Source organism: Ailuropoda melanoleuca, chromosome 7 (genome assembly GCF_002007445.2).
Source record: "Ailuropoda melanoleuca isolate Jingjing chromosome 7, ASM200744v2, whole genome shotgun sequence".
Classification (NCBI taxonomy): Eukaryota; Metazoa; Chordata; class Mammalia; order Carnivora; family Ursidae; genus Ailuropoda; species Ailuropoda melanoleuca.
This window is the reverse complement of record NC_048224.1, coordinates 58615059-58639686: the sequence shown is the minus strand read 5'-3', so window position 1 is coordinate 58639686 and position 24628 is coordinate 58615059. Positions and strand designations below refer to the sequence as shown.

At 57.2% G+C, this 24628-nt stretch overlaps 1 protein-coding gene across 1 annotated transcript in view; it reads right to left on the bottom strand.

Moving 5' to 3' along the window:
- The window catches only part of FAM163B (family with sequence similarity 163 member B), a 28191-nt gene extending 20710 nt beyond the window's left edge, over nucleotides 1-7481 (bottom strand). The window contains exon 1 of the mRNA XM_002920698.3: nucleotides 7263-7481. The gene's annotated coding sequence lies outside the window, so the exon portion shown is untranslated. The remainder of the gene's footprint in view (nucleotides 1-7262) is intronic.
- Nucleotides 7482-24628: the final 17147 nt, after the last annotated feature.

Genomic DNA, 24628 nt, shown 5'->3' with positions numbered 1-24628 from the left:
CTCCAGAGGCTCCCCGTCCTGTGTGCAGAGGGAGACCAGTCGGGAAGACGCACAGAGCCAGTGGAACAAGGGGTCCGAGAGTGTGTGTCATGGGGATGACCTCCGGGGAGGTGATGTGGGGTCAGGGACGCGATCCTGAGGCACGCCGTGGATGCCGAGACCTGCGCCAGCCAGGAGAGATCGTCCAGGCAGAGAGGGGAGTAGGCAGGAGGACCCCCAGGGTGGAAGGTTCTGGGCGTGTTCCAGAGTGGGAAGTGAGTCGACATGCACAGTGGGGCTGACAGGCCGGTGAGGAGGTGGGGGTCAGCAGAGTCTGTGGCAGGCAGGGCCCTCTGGGCTGCAGCAGGGTCTGGGCTCTGCCCTCAGCTGGGACGGGATGGACGCAGGGTACAGACCCCCAGCTGCACATGACGACGGGGAACCTGAGATCCACCATGGATGGGTGTCAATGCACCAGGACCTGCTGTCCACTGTGCTCAGAGACCCCAGAAGCTAGCACTGGGCTCCCTCGGTCATGCTCCGACCGGCTGATGACGAATCCTCACCACCAACCTGCAAGAGGGGTACAGCCATCCCGTTTCTATGGACCCGGACACCAGGGCGCAGAGCAGCTCAGTAATACGTCTCCGCTCGCCGCTGGGAGGAGCCTGCTTTGAGGGTTGGGCTGAGCTGTGGGGTTCTAACCATTGTGCCTGTTCGGAGCATCCGGCGGGGTCTGCAGCCGCCAGATCCCTACCCACCTGCCCCCACTCCCCCCTCTTGCCCCCAGGTCTCATGGCCAACCGTGGGGATTCTTCCAGAGAAAAGAGGGCGCTCAGGGAAAAACAAGACAGCCCGTGGCGATAAAATCCACCATAAAAGTGATTATGTAAGACGTTGCGTCGTCAACCAAACATTTTCTTTTAGAAATAGAAATCTGTTTAGTAATTAGAGGAAAGTCTCGTGTGGGAAGTTCCGTGAAGGTAAAATTAAAGTTGACTATATTTTTAATTTTGTAAATGGGTTCGCACTGAGCCAGGAGCTTTCTGTATAATGATTGTTTTAACCAAACAAACTCTAAACACAGGTAAATACCAGAAGCTCGCAATTTAACAATGTTACAAAAAGTTGCTGTTTTTCTGCGAAACATTAGACTTTATCACTGTCCTCCTTCGAACCAAAATTGAATCATCATACCCCGGAATTAGCCCTCTCAAAGCCATTCCTGATTTTGCAATGTTTCCAGGGGAGACACACGGTCCTGGCCCTAAGTGTGGGTCCTTCCCTGAGCCAGTGGTGTCTGCTGGGCTCTGGGAGCAGTGTGTGTGTGTGTTGGGGGGGCTGCCCTGCAAGAGAAAGTGTGTCTGGACGAGGTGCTTGCCTTGGAATCTGAAAATGAAGCTTCTCGAAGGTAACCAGTAAGTGCATTTGTCAACAGCAAATGGAAGAATTGGGAAAACAGGGAGTAAATATGACATTCAGACACTGCGAGGTGAGGCCCCCCCAGGTGTCAGGGGCACACTAATGATGCTTCCCAGCCTCCTCCTATGCCCGGGGACACACACTCTTGTGCTCCGAGCAGCCCCCGTTCCTGCTCCCAGCAGTCTGGCAAAATAACCACGGGCAGGAAGCACGGACGGAGGCAAAGCCGGCTGGCGCTCTGGAGTTGAGGCAGGGCCATGGGGCAGGAGTGGGGGCTTGGCCGCGGGTCCCTCCCTTGTCTGCAGCAAAGCTCTCGCAGCACCAGGACGGCGGGGAGCCTTTTCGAGCCTGGGCAGAGAGACCAGAGGAAGAAAGAGGGTGATGCATGGGAGAGTGGACTTCAATCACAACAGATTTGAGGCTCAAAGCCTATGAGACCACCAGGAATTGGCCATCTGGTTCCCCGCACCCTCACAGGGAGTGGCTTGCTGGAGAAAGTCAGGGTATCTTCTGTGAGTCACTGATTATCAGCCCAAGTCAACAGACAGGTGTCCTGCATCCCGGTGATGGCAGAAATGCCCCATCTCTCCTGCATGCCTGCTCCTCCCCACTCCATACTCCTCCTTGAGGGCTTAGCTCAAGTTCCACCTCCAGGAAGCCCTCCCTGACTGCTCTGTCTGGCCCATGGGGCATCTTCCCCCGAATCTGGGATGCCTGCTGCTGTACCCATGCTACAATCCATTGAGAGCTGCCCATGCCCTGCTGTCTCGTTCTATTCACAAGTGCACACCCCCCTCAGGCCCCTTCCACCACGAGAGCCTTTCCTGCTGGGATCACACCAGTGAAGAAATCAATAACATTGTCCAGCACAAACAGAAACCCAGGATGACCTGCACACCGGCTTACTAGTGCAGGGCCTGTTGAATGGATGAGAAGATGGGTGCTGACGCGGGGGCAGATCAAATCTGCCACTACAGGGCAAGGGAGGAGGACCCACAGAGAAGGCCCCGGAAGACGCCAGGGCGGCCGGCGCGCAGATGACTAGCAGGGGCCGAGTGCCGGGGGTGGGTCACCGCGGGGATGCCCGTGGCTTTTACTCTGTGGAACACAGATGAATGGGTGGTTTGATTTTTCTTTTAGAGCCAGCATACATGCATTTTATTTAAAAATTCCTTTAGCGTATTAAAATGTAATACAGATCAGCTGAACACCTAAGTGGCTCGGAGGAGACAGGCACCTGCGAAGCTTTCTGCAGGTGGAGTCGGTTCTCTGTTTTGGTGAACAGCATGTTTTCTAGAATAGTGTGTCTCCAACTTCACCAAACACAGGAATTACCCGGGGAGCCTGTTCAAGCAGAAGGTCTGGAGGGGGTCTGAGAATCTGCGCTCCCAGCAATTCCCGGGGATGCCGACATTGCTACCTTGCAGACACGCTGGGCCGGTGCCGCTCCCAGGGTAGGCTCCTGCGGGATGCGCGGCCAAGTACAGCAAGTGGCGGTGAACAACAACAACGACGATAATAAGAGGAGGGCTGCTCTCCGAGGACCCAGGCCGGCAGAGGGCCCCACTGGCCAGGGCCAGCCTGGGAGCGCCCCGAAGGACCACCTCGGCCATTGCCATTGCTTCGCAGAAACGGTGGATCTGGTCTCTGGTCGGGAATAACCCAGACGGAGGTGGTAGTCAGGGAGCCAGGGTGCCCCGAGGCCATTCGGCCCTGATGCCATGCTACGGCTGAAGCAGGAAACAAGCACTCAAGCACCCATCCGGGCTGCCCGGGGGTGGGGGGGGCGGGAGGACTGGCGCGCAGCATGCCTGGACCACCCCCCCGTCGGCCAGCTGGGTAGTCGTCCTACGAGGTAGATGTTAATATCATCACTGAAGAACCCAAGGCCCAGAGACGCTAAGTCACTTCACTAGGGACGCACAGCTTGGGCAGAACCATGGCTTTGGTCAGCCCCAATGACCAATGCTGTCATCCACTCGACCGCTCTACCAACCTCTCCACGTGGCAGGCAATGTGGCAGATGAGGCTGTGGCCCCGGGAGCCTGGCCAGCCTCCACGGCGGGCTTCCCGTCTGGCCGAGCCTCTTACCACCTCTGCCACCTGGGAAAGCTGTGCACAGGGGTAGAGTGACTGGCCAGGCGCGGCCAGGGCCCACTCCCATGGAAAGCCCCCGAGGTGGGCAGGGACCATGTGCAGAGGACAGGAAGTACCATCGAGTCAGGCTATGATGGGCACTTCTGACACCGTGCTGCTGCTGGAACAGAAAGTCCTCCTTGGGGGCCCTGGGGGCTGCATCCTACCACTTACACTGGCCCATCCTGCATGTCCGGCCATGCCTGGGCCTCTGGCCCAGCCCCATGCAGAGGTGTGCTCTAGGACTGCTATTTGCTCCGTCCCAGCCTCTCCCACCACCCCAAGCGCGTCCCAGTGCCCCACCTCGGCTGGAAGGTTGTTGCTGCCCACTTCTTACTCTCCTGGTCCAGGCCTCCATCGTTTCCCTTCTCACTGGAGGCAGTGACCTCCTCCAGAGCCTTCCTGCCTCCAGCCTCACTCTCTCCAAGCAATCCTTTACATTGCAGCTCAAGAACATTCTCTAGAGGCTGGATCTGGCTGTGTCCCTCCCAGGCTCACGATGCCTATGGTTTCTGTGGACGTCTAGGGAAACCCACCCCCGGAGCAGGGCTTACAAGCCTTGCCTGATCTAACCTCCCCCTTGCTCCCTACTCCAGAGGCCCCAGGACTCTCACCAGGATCTTTTGTTACATCCTGCAAGGCCCCCAGGGAAGTAGGGCTCACAGTCCCCATTTCACAGCCCAGCACGTCCCACAGCCAGTTAGTAGAAACACCAGACTCAGAAACAAACCTCAGTGTGATTTCGGGGCTCTTGCTGCAGCCCACTCTCCCCCTGGGACAAGGTGGTCAGTGCCCCCAGAATTCCTCCTGCAACCCCCACCACCCTTAGGCAGCCCCCAGCCAGGGGGCTGGGCCAAGCCTGGGGGAGGGCTCCCCAGCTTGAGCCTGTTCGGGGAGGGGACCTGATTCCCAAGGGAACAAAGCTTTGAAAAGAGAAACCAGCGCACCCGCACCCAGGAGCCTCTCCGCTCAGCGGTGGAAGGAGAGGAGCTGGCAAATACTGAAAAGGCTGGGCTTGTCAAATCCCCTTTGGAGCAAATCCAAAGGGATCGAGACACCGCAAGGAAATCCAGCTCCAGGAGGAGAGCAAAGCCAGGCTGAGAAGCCCCCAGTCGCCCTGGCCTCTATGGAGCAGACCGTGGGAAGAGACTCGGGGCGTCCAACGCCTTGGACAGGCCCAGTTTCTCAGTGGCCGTCGTGCGCTGGCGGGGAAGCCAGAAGCACCCTCAGTTCTAGGCACGAGGAGGCTGAGCGATTTGCCCGAGGTAGCCCCAGAATCCACTTTCCCTACCGCACGCACTGCCGCACTGCCTCTCACTGATGGACAGACGTAGACTTGCTACTTTGGAGAGAGTGGCGGGGCCGGGAGCTCCCGGGGGGACGGGACAGGGGCCCTGTCGCCACTGTGCCTTGCCTCCTGCCCGGAGTCAGACACAATTTATAGAGATGTGATAACGCTCTCCCGCAGCCCTGCCTGCTCCCTCACCCCTCCTGAGCTCTGTAATGATTCCTCACTGGATCTCGCTGTCTCCGCTCCGCTCCGTAGACCAGGGCCAGGGGCCTCCCTGCGGGAGTGGGGCCCTGCTGTGCAGCCTCCAGGCCGGCGGGCCATCTGGCTCACCCAGCACCAGCCCCAGCAGTCTGCGATTTTAGAGCTGACCCCCAAATATGCAAGCCTGGGGTGATCACTTGGGCTCAGGTTTGCCTGGAGATTTCAAAACCCCTCTGTGCTCCCTCAAAACTGTAGCCCCTCCCAGCCTTACCCGCTCATTCAGGGATTAGGTGAACAGAGTGGTAATGGCCCATCGGGGGCATAACACGAGCCACTCCATCATTTCACAGCTGAGAGACTGAGGTCTAGAGAGGGAGAGTGACTTGTCCAAGGTCACCTGGAAAGATGGACAGAACTGGGCAGATCAGCCTGGGCTTCTCCGGCTCTGCCCACCCTTCCCCCCCACCCCAGGGTCCTTACTCATGTTTGACGATTGTGCTGGTGTAAGCAATGCGCCTCTGGGAGCTCGAAGCCGGAGGCTGGGAGGGGCTCTGCGGTGGACGCCCTCCTCTCTCCCCTGGAGAGGCCAGGCTGAAGAAGCTGTGACACGACAGGCCAGGCTCTCAGCAGAGAGTGCCAGTGAGCTCCAGAAAGACCAGCTGATGCTCCCCAGAGCTCCCCCACGCACCCGTTGCCATGCACCCCTTGGGCACCGAGGCTGGGAGAGCCTGCGGGTCCTTCCCAGACCCCCAAACCGTTCAGGAGGCCAATTCCAAGCCTTCCAAGTAAATTCGGACCCGTGAGCCCTGCTGGAAACTCAGGTGGCAGGGAGACCAGAAGTCAGGAGCATTCAGGGTGTAAGGATCACCCTGTTTTTTTCACCCTGTCACGCAGGTGCCCAACAGCCACTGCCAAACGGAAAAATGAACACAACCCCACGCTGCCTGAGCCCCAGCCTCAGGAGCAAGATGAATTCGTCACAAGTTGCCAGCACCCGAGCTCCTGAGGAAGCTTACAGTCCTCGCATAAAGGACTAAAGTCACCCCTCCCTGGGCCTGGGAAGTGCTTGCTTAGGGAAGAAGAGCTCTAGTTCCCTAGGCTCTCTCCTCAGTGCTACTGGCAGAGGGGGATGGATGCTGTCCTAGCAAGTGGGAACTTTCTGGGGTTAGAAGTTCTCATGGCGTCTGGAAACGCCCCCCACCCCCCAACCAAGAGCCTTTCCTGGCATGAGTTGAGGGGAATGCTGGGGAAAGGCTGGCAGGTTGTCCCCTCTGATTCTCCAGAGCTCCAGCTTCCAGAGGAATGTGAGAACAGGACATGCAGGGGCTAAGGCCTCTGGGACACTCCCTTATCCTCGGGAAGGGTCAATGAACTTGACCTTTGAGATTCTTGTCACCAAGTCATGGGGGTGACTCTGGGGGGACCATTAGTGTCCATGTGGTCCTTGGCTTTGGGATAACTGGACACTGGTGGGATGAGGGGGCAGAGTCAGGAGGGTGGACAGGCAACCTCTCCTGGATTTTTAGTGTTTGGAGATTCCTTTATTCCCGACTAGGAAAACGCAAATGCCAGTCTGGTTCTCCTCTCCCCCATTTAAGCGGAGATTTCAAACAGACAAAGGTGCGTGTAAGGTCAGTGGCAGCAACAGAGGATGGGATGTTTGAGGTCAGCTCTACACTTACTGGCTATGTGACCTTGGACAGGTGACCAAACTTCCCCGAGCCTCAGTTTCCCCATCTGTCAAGTAAGACCAATGCCCCTTTCTCCTGGGTGTTGGGTGAATTGGATGAATGACTACTCGCAGGCCAGGTGCCCAGCAGGTGCCCGGTGGAAGGCAAGCCTCAGTAAATGAAAGGTCTTAGCTCCTGGCACCAGAAAGAATGGAGGCCAGGCTCCTCTCGGAAACTTTCTCTCCCCAGTTTCCTCCATGCCCAGGCCAAGAAATAGCCTAGGTGTCCCTTGGCACAGTGGGTCCCCCGCCTCCCTCAGGCCGGCGCAGCCACCTGGGTCCCCGTTCACGGTCCACAGCCTCCTCCCCAGGGGCGCACTTCCAGTGCAGATCGAGATGGGACAGGTGGTGTGGCCGGGCTTCTGCGTGGGGCGGGGACCCTGCTCCAAGCTGCTGGGCAGGCTGCAGTGGGTGCTCCAGCCGAGGTGGGCACCGAGCCGGGGCTTCCCTGCCTGCGTCCTTGGCGTCCTCGTCCCCCGCGCCCCGTGACCGCTCGGCCCTTACCTTGAACCATGGGAACGGCGCTGCCCCGGCCGGGCGAGGACTTGGGCGCACGTGACGGGGCGGTCCGGCGTCCGTCCCGGGCAGGGCGCAGCTACCAGCGGCCGCTCCTGCCCAGGCCACGGGCTGCGGCGCCTGCTGGGGCCGGGCGGGCCAGGCTGGCGCTGGGGAGGCCCGGAGGCCCGCGGGAGGCGACTGCTTGCCGGGGCGGGAGCGCGCCGCCGGCTCCGCGCGCGCCGGCCGTCGGGGGCTGCGGGGAGCGGTTCGGGAGCTGTCCCTGGTGCTGACGGCTCGTCCGCGTTGGGGCCAGGGCGGAGGCCGCGCGACCTCCCGCCGGCCTTGGGGGCACCCCCCGCGCCCTCCCCGCGCACTGCGGGGGCTCCCTTCGCTCTTCGCGTGCTTTCCGGTGCTCCCCGTTTCCACAGCGTTGGGATTGGGAGTCAGGCTGAAGCTGCTGCTGCTTACCCACAGTGCGACCTTGGGGCAAGTTCCTTCCCGAGGGGGACCCTCTCTCTGGTTCTCACCTTTGAAATGGGCCATAGAGGTGCCTGTAAGGTCGGTCTGAGAATGCAGGGCAGGGACGTCCAGGGGCCTGGCACGCAATAAGTGCTCAGCAAACTCTAGCCTTTCTGGTTTGTTTTCATTTTCTGGGGAGCAACCACCTGGCCAGGGGGAGAAAGGGCAGTGCTTGTCCTGCTCTGGGCTGGCAGGGGTTTGGAGCCTACCAGCTGCCTTTGGATCTCTCAGGGCATCCATAGAGGAAGGAGGCAGACTTCTTGCTTGGGACCACAAAGCACAGAGTTAGGACCAATGGCTGCTCATTGAAGGAGAACAGATGGGGCTGGTTGCTTCCTGACATAAGGTCCCTCCACCCGAAAGGACTGCTCCAAGAGGCGGTGAGTGGCCTCTGTCCCTGCAGATAGATCTTCCAGAGGAGGCTGAGGCACAGTGCCCCGGAGCTAGGGGAGGTCTGGAATGAAACATTAGTTAGAGTACGTAAAGCACTAAGAACCATGCCTTGCACATTGAAAGCATAATATGAATGTTTGCTTTTTTGACTCTTAAGTTCTTTATAGGACACCATATCCTGGTGGGAAGAACCTGTTACGTCACTCCCATTCTAGAGATGAGAATACTGAGGACATATAGACGGGATCAAGCGACCTGCTTGGAATTCATTCCCACCTTATAGATGGGCTGAGGAGAGAAGGGTAAGCAACTCGCTCAGAGTCACCCCACAGGACCAAGAGGGTGAGTTCTTACAGACCAACACACGTCCAACCTGCCACCTTGCCCTGTCAGGTCCCCTAGGCACGGTCACTGCCCAGTTTCCCAAAGCTGTTCAAGCCATATTGACCCTGGAGAGCTTCCTTACAGCAAACTGGGCAGGTCCCTCATTCCTCTTCACTAATGGAAAGAGCTGGTGCCGCCCGGGTGAGCACCTCTGTCCCTTCCGAGCAGGATAATTAAGTGTCACCTGCCTCATTTCCTAAGGGGTCAGTGGCGGTGCTTGATTTGCTGATTAACTGTGCAGAGCACCTGCTTCCACCAGGCACTCATTTCATGATAAACATCGCTCATTATGTGCCCGGTACGCCCCGGACACAAGGCTAACCACATTGCCGCATTGTCTTGTTTAAATCTTCTCAACTATCCAGTGAGATAGACACTGGTATTGCCCTCACTTTGCAGCAAAGATCGGAGGCTGAAGACCCGCAGACCAGAGCTGGGCTAGACTAAATCCCAAACATGCGCTCCTTACACCCTCCTTCCAGATATCGATGTTCTCCCCAACCTAGGAAAAAATACGGGAACATTAATAGAAATTCCATATAAGGAGGGGCGGGTGGGGGGGAGCTGGAGAGATACAAACAGCCAGCCAATCGCTGCCCTAGGAGTCAGCTTAGAAATCCTTTAAATTGAAATTTTCCTTCAAAATCCCCATTATGACAACTGAGCCACTTGTGTGTGTGGTTTTTTTTTTTTTTTTTTTTTTAATTTCAGGGCTGCTTAGATCCTGGCAAACGTGTGCCAAGAATTTTAAAAGAAGCATCCATGCCAAATCCTCTTTACCACCCAGCTCCGATGCCCTTCCACTTCTTCCCACGCCTGCTCTTCCTTCACATGCTGCAGAATTCCCCAGCTGTGGTCTGGGCGGCTGCAGACCTCCGAAGCTCCTGACCCCGTGAAGCTCTGACTTCCTCCCCATGCTCTATGGAAGTGGGCTCCCGGGGCTTGTGATGAAGCAATCAGAGCCCATGTCCCTTAATCCAGGACTGAAAATACAACATATAAAGTAGATACCCTTCTTCCTCTCGCTTTACCCGTGGTAGCCGAGGCATAAAGTAGATTACTGCTGGTCCCACGGGCAACAAGGGGGCGGCCGCACTGAACGAATTCATTTGGAGAACGATGCTCCATGGTCACCCCTGAACTCACTCTTCAGGTGACCAAACCATGGCCTGGTTTTAAGCAAAAACCCCATTTCCAAAAATAAAAATGGGGGGAAAGTGAAGAGTCACTGGTCCGATGTTATAGAAACAATTCACCGTCAGGTTTCCTTAAATAGCCAGGTCTCCTCGTGCTTGTGAAAAAAGGATTTGAGCTACACATTGTTCTTCCCGGTTGGCCAAAAACAGTCCTGGGGGTGGGAGGAACGGCTCGGCGCCCCCAGCCCCCGAGTTCCTTCCACTACCGCACGCTTTCAGTCACATGGCAACTTTAGTTCATGGCGGCTTCTGCGGCCCATCACCAGCATCTTTCCCCGGCACAGAGCTTCATGGATATCACTCAGATCCAACAGATGGCCGAGTTGGTTGAAAAGCCCCAACACGTTTGAACATGTGTGGCTGTTTACAGGGGTTCATTTTCCACTGGGGGCAAATGGGACTTTTGTAAGGTCAACCCCGTGCTCCAAAGACAGGACCTTCATGTCTATCCACTTTCTTGCGGGGCCAGGGTGGATGGCTTGTAGAGGAGGGGCCGTGATGACCAATGCCCGTCTCTCTCTCGGGGTCCGTAAAAGTACGTGTTCACTATGCACGACCCTGACTGGATGTATAGGAACACCGTAGGCCGGTGACGACAGGTGCCTGGACATTCCGCTCGTAGCCGCACACTGAAGATTGCCACATACCAATTCAGACAGAGGGAATTGCGTTCTTGGAGGCAAAGGGTACCCACCCAGCTGCTGCTTCTGACCTGAGTCTCATCCGGCTGAGAGGGAGAGGAGCCAAGTTCTGGAGTGAAGATTCGTCCAGGATATGAAGAATAATGGCCCAGAGCCTTTCCAATTCCCTTTCTGGGAACCCTCAAGAGGGGTGAGTTCACCATCACTAGGCATGTCCAAGCAGCAGCTGGCCGTCCACTCACAGCAGACAAGCAGGCTGAGCTGGCCCCTGGGGGACCCCCCTGTTCTAGAAAGTCTCTGAGGTTTCAGAAGGGGTGGCTGATGGCAGCTCAGAGAGGGTGCCCCACTGCCCAGCCCCCATTTCAGCTGCCCAGTGGCTCTCAGGCCACCAAAGGGGGCCCCACATGGAGTCTTCCAAGTTCTTCTTTCCCCAAATGGGCACTGGGCCGGATGACCCAAGTGGCTGCTGTTTCCACCAGCATCTACTTCTGGAAATTGCCAGGGCCTTTGGGTAATTACTAAATTAACCTTTGTTTGGTCTTGAATTGTTTTCTTTCCCCTGGTCTGCGCTCCCGAGGGGTTTTGCTGTTGATCAAATGGGCTCTGTGTGTCCACTTACGTGACTGAACCTGTGTCTACCCAATTCCAAAATGTCCATCCAGGTCAAGCCCATTTAGAGAATAGATTTTTTTTTTTTTTTTGAAGAGATGAGCAACGCCGTGACATCGCGATTATTTTGTGGTGTTGGCTAGGCAGAGCGCTGTCACATTCTAGATCAAGGGCTGTGGATTGGGCGTCTTTAGGACATGACTGGGAGAATAACAAGGCATCAAAGCGTGCAGGAGAGAGCAAGACACGGAGCGTGCAGAGGGACGGGAGCAGGAGGACTGGGGGCACCTGTGGGGGCCCGTGGGTTCTCAGGTACGCGTGCCGTGCGCGGTGTTTCGTTTGCCCTGCTTTGAAAAGACAGCCTCGTCTGTTTGAACAGAAATCACTGGTGGTTTTCAATTACTGCAACATTTTACAACGTTGTGACAGCAAGCTTGATATGCTCATTCTTTAGGAATCTCCGAGGATGATGGATGAAGATGAGGTGGCACCGGCGAGGTGCTGACGATCAGCCGAAGGTCCCTCGGGGCTCCTTGGGTGAATCACAGTTCATCGTGACACGTCCCACCAAGGGTGGGGCATGAGGCGGGGGCTACAAAGAGTCTTCCGTCTCCTCCGTTTCTGGGAATGTTTCTCCAGAGGAGCGTTAACAAGAGCTCTGGTGATCTCATCTTCGCTTCCCAGCCAGCCCACTCACCACAGCTTGAGCAAATCCAGGCGGTGCGTGCGTGGACTCGTTCATTCATTCACGTGCCATGCGCTGTGGGTGCAGAGATGGAGCTGAAGGCCCCGGCGTCGGGGAGCGCAGTGGGGGCCAGGTTCCAAAGGCTGTGGAGACGGGGCTCCCTGGGTAGGATGGAGCCAGACCCAGGACGGCACTGGGGATAGTGGGAATCTGGGGCGAGCTTATTAGCACACGGTGCTCCCAACAGGACGGAGACAAGGATTCATCCGGCACTGAAGGAATTGTGCCTCGGAGAAGGCAAACAGCTCTCGCTAGGCCACGCTGTGGCCACCATGCCCTCCGCGTCTGACTCTGAAGTCTGAGCTGAGCACGTCCTATGCTGCCATGTGGCCCTGAGTCTATCCTGCTGAAAAACAGGAGATAAAAATAAGACATTGCCTATTTGGACCATGGGATGCTAAAATTAAAGCGATCTCCCTATAACCTGTCTGCTTCTGTTAGCCCGGGCTTGTGGAGGCTGCAGAACGCCGCTCATTTGAACGGCAGGTGAAGATAGCAGGACAGTAGCAGACATCACACGTAACAGTGAGGCGTCGTGGGAGGGGGGACCCATCACTGCCCCCGGGGGGAGAGCAGGGCCTTCCCGCGGGACAGTCTCTGAGGGGCCACACGCAGCCACGTCTCCAGGGCCCTATAGCCCATGACCTTCTCTGGGGCACAAAGATCGAAAACAAGGGCTTGGCCATTGCTGTCCTATCAGACCCATCCCTGCCACCGGCCCCTGATGCCCTGGCTGATGGTGGCGGATTTGGATTGGGGGCCAGAAGGAAGGAGGGTGTGGGAGGAAGGAAGAGGGGGAACAGTGGGGTTAAGAGTGGGGAAGGAGGGGCGCCTGGGTGGCACAGTGGTTAAGCGTCTGCCTTCGGCTCAGGGCGTGATCCTGGCGTTATGGGATCGAGCCCCACGTCAGGCTCCTCCGCTATGAGCCTGCTTTTTCCTCTCCCACTCCTCCTGCTTGTGTACCCTCTCTCGCTGGCTGTCTCTGTCAACTATATAAATAAAATCTTTAAAAAAAAAAAAGAGTGGGGAAGCAGAATGAGCACGGCACACCAAAGACAAGGACAAACCCGGTGGTCCAAGGTCGAAGGGTACAGGGCGTGGTGTGGGCTGCCGAGGCTCCCTCCTGCCTGGCCTTGCTGCCCCCCACCCCCACATCTGGGGCCTCAGCTAGGGTCTCGATGCAGTAGCACGCCCAGGACGTGCCCAGGGCCCTCTTGCAACCCCCCAAAGAAGCATGGAGGATGAATTTCCCTCTCCGTCCAGCCCCTGCGCATATTGTCCATGGTTCTGATTCTCGGGCATGGTCTCATTCGTGGGCTGCCTTATTCTCTGCCTGTCTGCTCTGGGCTGGAAGAGCCGTAAGGACAGGGCTTTGTCTTTTCTCTTCTCCACTGCCCCCCTGCGCCAGCCTCCGTGGGAAGGCATTCGCCGGAGGCTCTGTGCTGGTCCTGGATTTTCTGCACCCCAGACAAGGGGTGACCAGAAGCACAGCCTCCCTCTGCTCTGCACGCCCCCACTGGAGCCCCCCGGCCACTGTGATTTTTCCCATTAGACTGACAAGGACATGCGAGTGACAGGCCGGGCTACAGAGGTCATGAGCAACTCAGGGGTGACTCCTGCCCAGAGCCCCCTGTCCCCATCCTGGGGCCTCCCAGGAAGAAAGGATGGACACCGTCTGAGCCCATCAGCCCTGGGGACTCTTGGACCAGCAGAGCTTCTGTCCCCCTGAGTTCACCCTACACTCGCCCCAGGCCCCTGTGCTGCAGGAACTGCCAGACTGTTCCCCGTTGTTTCCAGGAGTGGGGGCAACCTTAGCTCTCCATGCCTGCCCGGCCCACCATCCCTCTCTAGGCCCAGCCCTGCCCTCTCAGGACTGACGTCCTAATGGGTCTGCTGCTGCCTCCTCCAGGCCTGCTCCGGGGCTCAGCCCGCAGTCTGAGGGGGCCCAGAACTTGGACCCAAGGGTGCAGATCCAGTGGTGGCCATACAGCCAAGCTCCACACCGCCGTGGGCCGAGCGATGGAGAGACGAGGGCTTGGAGGCGGACAAGACTGGGCCGGATCCTGGCCCTGCTCATTGGGTGGGTGAATACAGGCCCTTTGCTCAGCCCCTCCGAGGCTCAGTTTCCCCAGGTGTGGCTCTGAGCTACACAGCTCTGCCTATGTCACAGGATGAGGGTGAGGTGACCCTTGGCTTGCCCAGGCTAGGCTGGGCCCTACCAGCACGGATGTGGCCATCCTGGCAGAAAGGTCTGCACTGAGCCCCGAACCCCACCTCCTCTTCTGGCCTGGAGCCTGGGTGCTGGTGTCTGGAGCCCCAGTCCTGCTGGCTTCCTCCATCCTGGGTGGGTGGGTGGGGACCTTGGCGAGACAGCCTCCTTACCACTGACGGAGTCTGGAGGGGGGCTGGCGTTTACCCGGGACCTCTGCCTGTGGCCGCTTCCCACTGACTGCCCCAGGGACTCCCCAGCCCTGACTGGCAGGCCTTCCCTCCGCCCCTGGGCTCTGGAGAGGCCTTTGCATTCTTGTCTTTCCCTTGGCAATGCTCAGTCTCACAAGGCTTTGGGGAGAACATCTGGAGGCACATTAGCATGCGCCTCGGAGCCGGGCCGATGGATGCACTGCTCCCAGCCCAGGCCCGTCGCTAGGCCACCGATCTACTCTGCGAATCGCGGTCGGAAACGTGGCAGGGAGGGGAAGCGCCAGCCGCAAAGCCTGCCTCCACGTGCCCTCCACCACCATCACTGGTCTTGTCGTGGACCCCTGTCACCCCGAAATGGGGTCAGCCCCCCTCCCCACAGCTGAGGGTGCAGCATGGCTCCTGGGTGGGCCGCTGTCCTTGTTATAAAACCATCATCACACACAAGGGCACTTGCCCTTCCCCATGCCGGCCTGGCCTCTCTCGCTGCACCATTTTCCTTTTGTTCTGTTTTGGGTTTTTGTTTGTTTGTTGAAGATTTTATTTATTTACTTGAGAGAGAGACAGAGATAGAGGAGAGGGAGAAGCAGGCTCCCCGCTGAGCAGGGAGCCCGATGCGGGACTCGATCCCAGGACCCTGAGATCATGACCTGAGCCGAAGGGAGATGCTCAACCGACTGAGCCACCCGGGCGCCGTTGCTGTTTTGTTTTGATGAGAAGCTGGGGGTAGTTACACCACTGCAAGACAAATAGACCGCTGGCTCATGTTCCCCAGTGGTGACTTCGCGAGACTCTCGTGTTTGTGAGATTAACGTTTCCCGTCCCTCCCCTGGGAGCCTTCTCCAGAGCTGCTCAGGCTGACTGTGCTTTCTTCCCCTGAAACCTGGGGCTGAGGACGCCCTGTCCCCCATGTGGCAGCTCGTGGCTCTTAGGAGGGGCTCGAGGGTTGTGTGTAAGGGGCGGGTGGCGGCTGCTTTCCATGGGGCGGTGGCGCTGGGCCTCTGCTTTGCAGCTTCCCGGCAGGGGTGGCCCTGACGGGGGCGGGGAGGAGAGGTGCAGGGACTTCATACCTGTGGCTCCCTCACTGTAGGGCCATGTCAGGCGGGGCTGTGTCTGTCCACGCCACACACCAGCTCCCCTGCCCCCTTCCTGCGGGGGCCTCGACCCTCCCCGGCCCCGGCGTGGGAGTAGCCCCTGGTCACTGCCTTTACCTGGTGGCTTTCCTCACCTCGCCCACGTCTCTGTAACAGCCGCTTTCTGATGCCTCCTCGAGCATTCTCGTCTGAGGGCCCTGCTGGAGGTGCCCTCCTCCCCGCCATGCTGGACAGAGGGCTGTCCCCCGCGTCCTCACCAACGTGGGGTGTCACTAATCCGTTCTATTTCCTCCTACTTGTCGGCAGAAAACTCTCTGCCTGGCTGAGCGTCTTCCTGCTGCTGGTGACGTGGAGAGCCTTCCATACATCTGCTCCTATCGTCTGCCCGTTTCTCCCAACCCTGAGTCGTGTGCCTCACACTGACGTGCACACACTCTTCATACACTCAGGATAGGAATCCGGCGCCTGTGTGACGGGTCACAACTCCTTCCTCCGAGGCGGGCACCCGTCTTCACCTGGGTGTAGGGTCTGTCATGGCGCGGAGGCCGCCAGCTCTCACGGGCGCGACCCGCCAGGCTTCCTGGGAGGCTCGTGAAAGTAGACGGTGTTTTCCTTACCGTTTGTGCCGTTCTGAGTTGATGTTTAGTTTCTCACCCACGTAGGACTTCCGTGGCCATGCGCTAGACGTTTACGTGCTCTTGTTTGCATTTTGTTTGGACGCACGGAGAGCCAGCTGTCACCGGTTCCCTGTCCAAGTGGAAATTGCGTCCATCCAGATACGCAGGGGTCTGGCCCCAGAGCCTCTGCTGCCCTACGACCCACGTGCCTGTCTGTCCACTGCAGGCGACACGTGCAACTTTCACAGCTCCGTGGAGCCACTGTCACCTGCAAGCTTGTCCATATCCTCTTTTGCTTCACGGCTCTCTTGAGTTTTCTCTTCTGCGTGATCTGTATCATCAGCTTGTGAGACTCGAAACCCTTTAGGGGCCCTAACTCAGATTGGATAGAATTACAGGTCAGCTTGAAGAAACCCAACCCCTGGAGAAGCAGGGCAAGAGCGACGGAGATGTGAGGACCTAACAGCCTGGGTGCAGATCCCAGCTCTGCCGCTCCGCAGCTGTGTGCCCTTGTGCACGTTGCTTGACTTCTCTGTGCTTCGGCTTCTTTAGCTGTAAGGTGGGGTAATAACGAGCCCAATGCCGCTCCAAGGGTTAGTGTAAAAAATAAATGAGCTATCATGTGAGAAGCACGTGTGGGAATCAGACATCATCGCTTCTAAGATAGAGCATTATTGCGTTTACTACTAGGAAGGGAAACAAAACGCGGCCCGTCCCGCCGTGATAAGCCCTTGATTGTAAAGTCTATCTCAGTTTCAGAGATGTTCGAAGATGGAAGGCGTGTTTATTAGAATCCATATGGCAGACCATTGTCTTTGCAGTATGGCAACAGCTCCCATCCAGAGAACAGGGTTTTACCTTCGCTCACGTAGATTTCCTTTGCTTTCCTGCAGTAGAACCTGAAAGCCTACAGTCTTCATATAGGCTCTTCACGGTCTTCAGAAATTTTTAGGAGGCCAAAGGGATCTTGAGGCCCCAAAGTCTGAGAAGCACAGCTCTGCATTCTTAGAAAGGCAGGGAAAGCTTGGGATAATCTGAACGGACACTGGAAAAGCGGCTAATTGAAGTCAGTGGCTCTTGCTGATTGAAAAGAAAAGGAGAGAATCTTGCTAACCTGCAGAAGGGTATTGACGCCGATCGGCTGCAGGTGTCCTGCACCTTGGGAAGCCTGGGAAAAGCTAAGCTGCCCGCCCCTTGTCCCCGTGCGGCTGCCTCCCCCAGGCCAGGAGCCTGGCGAGAATGCTAGACAGAAATAAAAGACAGAGATATTGAACCGGGAGAGTCTGTACTATGACTCCTACTCCCTGACACTCGGAAAATTCCGCTCGGTAAATGCAAGCGAACCCAATGAAGATTTATCAAGGCAATTATGAGTTTAACAAGGTAGCCACTTACAAAATAAACATTTTAAAAAAATCAATGTTTTTGTACCTGTTACCATAACCCAATTAGCTATGTGATGAGAAACGGCTTTGATCTGAGGGGCGGTTAGGGAGCTTAACTGGACCCGCGATAGGCCTTTATTTTGTAAGAACAAAGCAAATAGAGCACAACAGTCACACAGGAGATCTGAGCAGCAGGCACGTGAGTAGTGAGTACGTATAATCTCACTCTTTGCATTGTTCTTGTGTTGACAGCTGTCCTAATCCAAAGACGACGGGAAATCCCACTCCTGGTAACAACAAAACCACCCAGACTTCCTTCCGTGTTCTATTAGATTTTATGTCCTCATCAATTCTTGCGTCCTGTCTTCCTCTTCCCCGGGTTAAGATTTTTGTGCTGTCAGATCGAGTTATTGGACTCAATGCTTTCAGAAAGGGTGGCGGTAACATTCCCAAGTCCTTGAACACCTGAATTTTTCTTTTGCTCCCAAACCAGAATGCCGGGCTTGGGATGGTGGGTTGAGTGATATCGTCTCTCGGAACTTGGAAGGAGGGCCCTACGTCTCCTGCTGCCTGGTGCTGCCGGTAGGAGAAGGGACAGGGACCGGGCTCCCACGCCTCCACAGGTGCCATCCCTCCCTTCCTCATGGTGGTTCCAGGCGCCTGCGCTGGGCTCTCTCCGAGCGCACGGGCACCTTCACTCCACTCCTGCTTATGTGGAAACGGGCCATGCGGCTGGAATGGGCCTGTTTTTTTCATCTGCACCTGGTGAGTTCTTGGAGTCGAACATGGCATCTCTCTGTGGCTCTGGGTCTTTCCATGGTCACCTTCTCCCCTCTGTCCTCACTGTGCCCCTTGGGGCACATCCATCAGACGGCCGAGGGGCATCTGGAGCTGTCCCCAAGGCCCCGACTTCTGCCTTGTGCTCTCCATGACTTTGCCCTTTAAGACGCGTTCCTCGCGCGGCACCTGGCCTGATCTTCCAGCTCGCTGATTTGCCCCTCAGATGTCTCCTTTCTGCTTTCAGCCCATCTATTTTAAATTCCAAGATCTCTAATTAGTTCTTTTATATAAAAGCCCATGCTTGCTTCGTGGATCCGATAACCCCTCTTATCTCTCTAAAGGTAGTAATTATGCGTATTTTAAAGTCTCCTTCTGTTGACTCCATCAGTGCGCTCCCCTGGGCGTCCGGGTTTCTGTGTCTGAGGTGATGGCTTTTTTATGGGGGTGCTTTTCCTCACATGCTTGGTCATGTGGGCAGTGTGCCTATTTCTGCATTAGATTCCCTGTTTATCTGTCTGCTGCCTCTGTTTCTGAACCTCTGGGGGAAGATGGGGAGGTCTGCGCACCCAGGCGAAGTGGGTGGGGGATTGTTCCGTTGGATTGGGGGGGTCCCTCGATTCACCGAGGTCTGTGGTTTCCTGGTCACTGTCCTGCTGTGGTGACCACCCTCTGCTTTAATCTGGGGACTTGGGGGTTCTCCACTATCAACGTCAGTGGGCAGGGAGCACCCTGACCGTTGCCCCCACCCCACCCCTGTGCCTCACCTCCCCATCTCCTGATGGGGGGGCCTCCAGCTGCGTTGGCCACTGCCCAATCTGGCCATCCTGTGGGATGTGGTTCCCTCCGATTTTGGGTGTTTTTTTTTTTTTAAAGATTTTATTTATTTATTCGACAGAGATAGAGACAGCCAGCGAGAGAGGGAACACAAGGGGGGAGTGGGAGAGGAAGAAGCAGGCTCATAGCAGAGGAGCCTGATGTGGGGCTCGATCCCATAACGCTGGGATCACGCCCTGAGCCGAAGGCAGACGCTTAACCGCTGTGCCACCCAGGCGCCCCTTGGGTTTTTTTTTTTTTTTAATCTTTCTGGGATTCTTACAAAATTCTGATCCCCTGAAAAGACTCATTTGTTCGAATCAATTCCATTTTGATTTTTTTTTCTTTTAAAAACATTTTTCTGACACTTGGTAGGATTTGGGAGGTGGCATGTTTAGTTTCTCGTGTGACTGAAGGCCCCCGAGCGTCATTCAACAGCGCTCGAAGAACACGTTCGCCCCGGATGCCCAGCAGGCCCCTGGCCAGAGCAGGGGAGGTACCGGTGGGCCCCGGCACTCGCACCAGCTGCAGAAGCACACGGAGTCCCTTTTCTGCAGATACTTTCAGGTTGAGACTAAAATATGGGTCTGCCTGGCATTCTGAGACTGCAAAACAGAAGGTAACCAAAACGCTAAGACCACACCACTTATCAGTGACTTCCGGGGCCTTCCTCCGAGGGAGGAATGCTCCTCTGGTCCCTGATGGAGATGCTGGCCTCCCTGGAGTCCCTCTGATCCCCAGTGCCAGTTGGTGTCTCGTTTTACGGACTGGCCTCCATGCTGAGATGTTGTCAGGGACAGTGAACAATCAGGACACTGACGCCCAAGACTCCATGAGACGTGCTCCTCCACAGGTCCGGGGATGGACCTGGAGCCCTTAGCAGTGACCGCACGGGACTTTCCATGCAGACCCGCTGTCCGGGGACAGATGACACGGGCCTTTGGCAGCGCGATAGTCTACACAAAGCCAGCCGTTCCAAGACAACCCATCGCTCCAGACATTGACCAAGCGCCACCGGAAAGATGGCCCCACCCGCCTGCCCTCTGGCTCATGCCACCCCCTCACCTCCTACGTGCGGCAGATCCATGTCCTGGTGGTTTTAATTTACCCCCCCCCCAATTCCAGTGCGTTACTGGACGAGTCTGTCCCTAACTCGATCAGCCGCGGGAAAATTGGATCAGGGTGGGCAGATCGCTGTCCCCTTCTTGCCACGTGAATGTCAGAGGCCCCCAGGCATGGGGACCTGCTCATTTCTACAGCTTCCTCTTTGAAAAGCAGATGGCGAGCCTTGAGCTCTATTGAATTTGTGTTTATGTATGTGATGCATTTGATTGTAGCCGGAGGGCGGCTGCCTGGTCCAATAGCAAATTTGGCCCATCAACAAGGTTGAAACCTGTAAGAAACTGTTCCAGGGAGGTGGTTTTGTCTTTGGTGGGTGGCGGAGAGCAGCTAGCAGTTGAACGAGCTCCTTGATCAAGGCCTTTGAGCCTTGGGAATGACTGTGGTTAGGGGGCTCGGCTGCCTTAGCCACCCCCCCCCCACCGACTTCCACTTGCAGGGATTTATACTGAGAAATCACAGGCCCAAGGATGAAGGATAGCTGTGCACAAGCATTCAGTGCCCCACTGCCCCTGCTAGTTTAATTAAAAAGCAAACAACCCAAATATTTACCAATGGGGAGCTGGTCACATCGATTGGAGCATAGCTATGCTGGGACACTTGAGAGCTGGTCGAAGGAACAAGGTCGGCTGGGTGTGTTAACAGTTGAGGGAGGGATGTGCGCGGAGGCTGTGGAACGGCCCAGAGTGAGTGGTCTGGTACACACGGCGAGAAGCACTGACAGGTCCCGAAGCACAGGATTCCTGGATGAGCCCCATTCCGTTTCTGCCAGGAGCCTCCGAGAACGAAAACGTACTCAAGCAGATGTTTGCACATCGATGCCCAGAGCGGCACCCACCCAACAGCCAAGTGTCCATCAGCAGATGAGGGGCCAACAAAGCAGGGTCTGTCCACACCACCGACGATCACTCAGCCTTCAAAAGGAAGGGCACCGTGACCCCTGCGACAGTGTGGGTGACCCTTGAGGACACGAGGCGCAGCGAAACAAGGCAGCCACAAAAGGGAAAATCCTATAGGATTCTGAGGATCCCAGATTGGTCAGATCCATGGAGATGGAGAGTAGAATGGGGAGTCCAGGGGCTGGGGTCCATGGGGACCGACGGGGTTCAGGTTAGGAAGATGGAAAGTTCTGGAGACCAACGGAGGGAACGGCTGCACGGCAGTGGGAATGTGCTTCATGCCCCTGCACTGTGCACTTAAAAATGGCTATGATGGTGAATGTCATGTAATACACACAATAAACAAATAAATAATAAATAACACACGAAAGTTAGAAATCTATTTAAATAGTGAAAAGGGATTCTGAAATATGATGCACCAAGCTGTTAATAGCGGTTATTTTTTTTTAAGATTTTATTTATTTATTTGACAGAGAGAGTGAGAGAGCACAAGCAGGGGGAGCAGCAGGCAGAGGGAGAAGCAGACTCCCCACTGAGCAGGGAGCCCGATGTGGGGCTCGATCCCAGGACCCCAGGATCACGACCTGAGCTGAAGGCAGATGCTTCCCCGACTGAGTCACCCAGGTGCCCAATTGTGGTTATTTTTTGAGGTGGGGATTCTGGGGGCTTTTGCTTGCGACCTATTTGGGGCACACGTGCACTTGAATAGTAACAGAGAGCTCACAGCTCCCTCCCGTGAGCCTGGCTCCATCACTCTCCCCGCCCAAAGTGAGATGAGCAAACAGGTACAGAGAGGTTAAGTCCTGTGTTCCTGCCTCTCCCCCTCTGTCACTCTCACTGGGGCAAGAACCATTTCCTGCCAGTGACACTCATCTAAACGTCAAGGGACAACTCTCCCCCTGCCATGTCCCCAGAGGCCCCCTCCCCACCCCTCCCCCACACAAATGCAGCCGCTCTCGTCTTCGCCCAGGGCAGGACCTCAGATGTGGTTTGCACTGAGCCTGCAAGGTGCCGCCACGTCCCTGATCTGACTTCCAAACGCGCCTGCCCCGCAGCGGCCAGGGGGCTGGGGTGCAGGCTACCCTGACCCTGGGGCCCGAGTTGTGTTTGCTTGGCTGAGGCTTAAGGAGTGGGAACCAGGCCAGAGGGTCCCAGGCTGGTGGCTCCAGTCCGATCCCTGGTGTTCTGCAGCAGGGGCTGCCAGTGTCACTCCCGAGCTGCTCAGGACCAGGGAGGGGCGTGAGGGATGTGTCACCCGGAGGTGGGCCTGGTCGGCGGGCAGCCCCCAGTCAGCCCTCCACAGCCCAGTGTCCTGCTTCTCCCCTCAGCTAGAAGGCTGGATCACTCCTTCCCAAGCCAAGGGGGTACAGCCGGCAGCCGTCCTGTGGTCTTTGGGGAGTGGCCTGGCCTGGCCCATGTGGCTTACGGCCAACCCCCTCTTCAGTTCCCCCCACTTGCTACAATCGGGGCACCGGGGAGCCAGCCGGAGTCGGCCTCACATGGCAGAGGCAATGGGGGATTACACGCAGAGGATGACAGTGTCAGAGAGATGCGGAAAAGCAAAGGGCTTATTAAAACGTTGAAATTGGTTCCAAATGAGGTCAGCCATCGAAGCGCCTTGGAGGGGAGCCAGGCGCTGAGCAGCGAGCGGTGTTTATTTCCCAACAGGGTGCCGGCGACGCCCCGGGTGCCACCCCCCACCCACCCTGCGTTTGGAGGGCAAATGGTACTTGAACACCAGTGCTGAGCCAGGCGGGGCGTGGAGCAGGGGTCAGAGGGCACGCGGGAGGGGGGCTCTGCAGCTCCGCACTGGAGCTGTCCACGGGGCACCCGGGGCGGGCAGGTGGGTCACCGGATGCGGGACGGGCCTGGAGGACAGCTGAGCCCTGCTTCCTTACCCCGGCTCGAATTGCTTGTTTGTAAAAATCCATTAATGCAAGGAGAGGCACATCGTGGCAGAGGCCCTGCAATTGGCCGGGGTCCCTCCCACCCCCTCCAGGGCCCAGAGCCTCCGCAGCTTTTCTCCCTGGTTGCATTTCTCATCCGAGTGTCCCTTTTTCCTCCAGACTCCGGTGGAATGTCCCTGACCTTGGCCGCTCCCAGTGCAGCACCCTCCCCTCACCCCCCCCTCCTGCCAGGAGGGCATTTTGGGGTCCTTGACCTGGTACCTGGCCTGGCCCAGCCCCAAGGGCAGGTTGTTAACCTCTCTGAGGCCCAGTGTCCTTGTGTCTGAGGACAGTCACTGCTCTGGCCCCGAGGCTGGCGGGGGTGACATGGAAGGAAGCTGGTGGCGGGCTGGGCGTGGAGACGCTTTCTAGCTCCTGCTGATTCCTAGTACTTGGTGGTTATGATTTCTGCGATCGGCTGCCTCAGCTCTCTCAACCGCAAGGGGAACGCCGGCGCTCCGGCCCAGTTCCGAGCCGGAGAAAGAGAGCGCCTCTGGAATCCTGTTAAAAATAAACGCGTGTACGTAGCACTCTGCTGTTTACTAAAAGCCGTGCAGACCTTCCTTCCTTCAGAGGAGCAGCTTGGAACATCTGTTGATCTCCCCACATCCAGAGAGGAACGGAGGTGTGCTCGGCTGCCCAAGGTCCTGCTCGGGGCTGACATGGCGTCCCGGGGCTCCTGAGCCCAACCTGGGCCCTGGCTCCCAGGCCGAGAGACTGAAGACAGCCAGAAGAGAAATCGTGGTTGTGCCCGAGTCCTCTGGCGATCTGGGTGGAGAAGGGCATCCCCAAGGATGGGGGACTCAGCAGAATTTGGACCCAGAGCTCTGACGTCCAGGGAAGTGTACCGTGAAGGCCTTGGGGTTTCACTGCCCCAGAGTAGGAAGCCACCTGGCCGTGGGTACCAAGGCCACTGCGAGGCTCACTCACAGCCGGGGCACACCCATTTTGCCTGTGCTGACGTATGTGCCACTCAAGGAGCCAGCCCCACCCCCTTGTCATGGCCATTCCCTGATCCCGGAAGGCACGTCTTGATCTCAAATGCCAGACATCTGCTTATAGGGTAGTTTGGAGAACGCAGGCTGCCCCCTCTGGGAGGAGGCCTTTGGGTGGGCCTGCCTATCTTCTGGGCAAGGCAGCTTTGCCTGAAGGCGTCTGGGACTGGTCCTATAACCAGATACCCCCTGGCTCCCCCGACCTCCAGAACACCCTCCTCCCAGGCGCCGTGTCCCTCCCCGGCCTCCAGGAGGCTTGCCTGTCGCCACCCTGGGCTCCGACTTCTCCGTCATGCTCGGCATCTGTGACCTCTCTCGCCTCACCGGGCCTCTGGTGGCCAGTCATCTTTGCACATCTGTCCCCAAGCCCAGCAGGGAGGGCCTGTGCCATGACCCTCGGGTCTCATTTACTCACTCAACTCTTATCTGCCTGGCCCCTGCTCTGCCACCTGCGCTTGGGCCCCACAGGATGGGAGGGAGTTGGCGTACTGCACCAGAGCTCTGAACCCCAGTGGATCTGTGCAAAGGCCCGGTGGTAGGTGTTGGAGAAATAGTGTTATAGGCCAGCTGGCCTGGGAGGGTTCAAGTTTGGGCAGGGTCCACTGTAGGCTAATGGACGTCCTCGGTTTGGGAGCTTTGGGGATAGGGAAGCAGGCCTGTTACTTGCACCCTTTTCTGCAAAGTTTGTTCCCCAGCAATGCACCCCGTGCCATCTGGCCCCACCCCCCCAGCATTGCACCCACTCCTGCTGGAGCAGCCGTGGCACCAGCTGGAGCGTGTGAGGAAATAGACAGGCGACCAGAGTGGGAACAGCAGGCC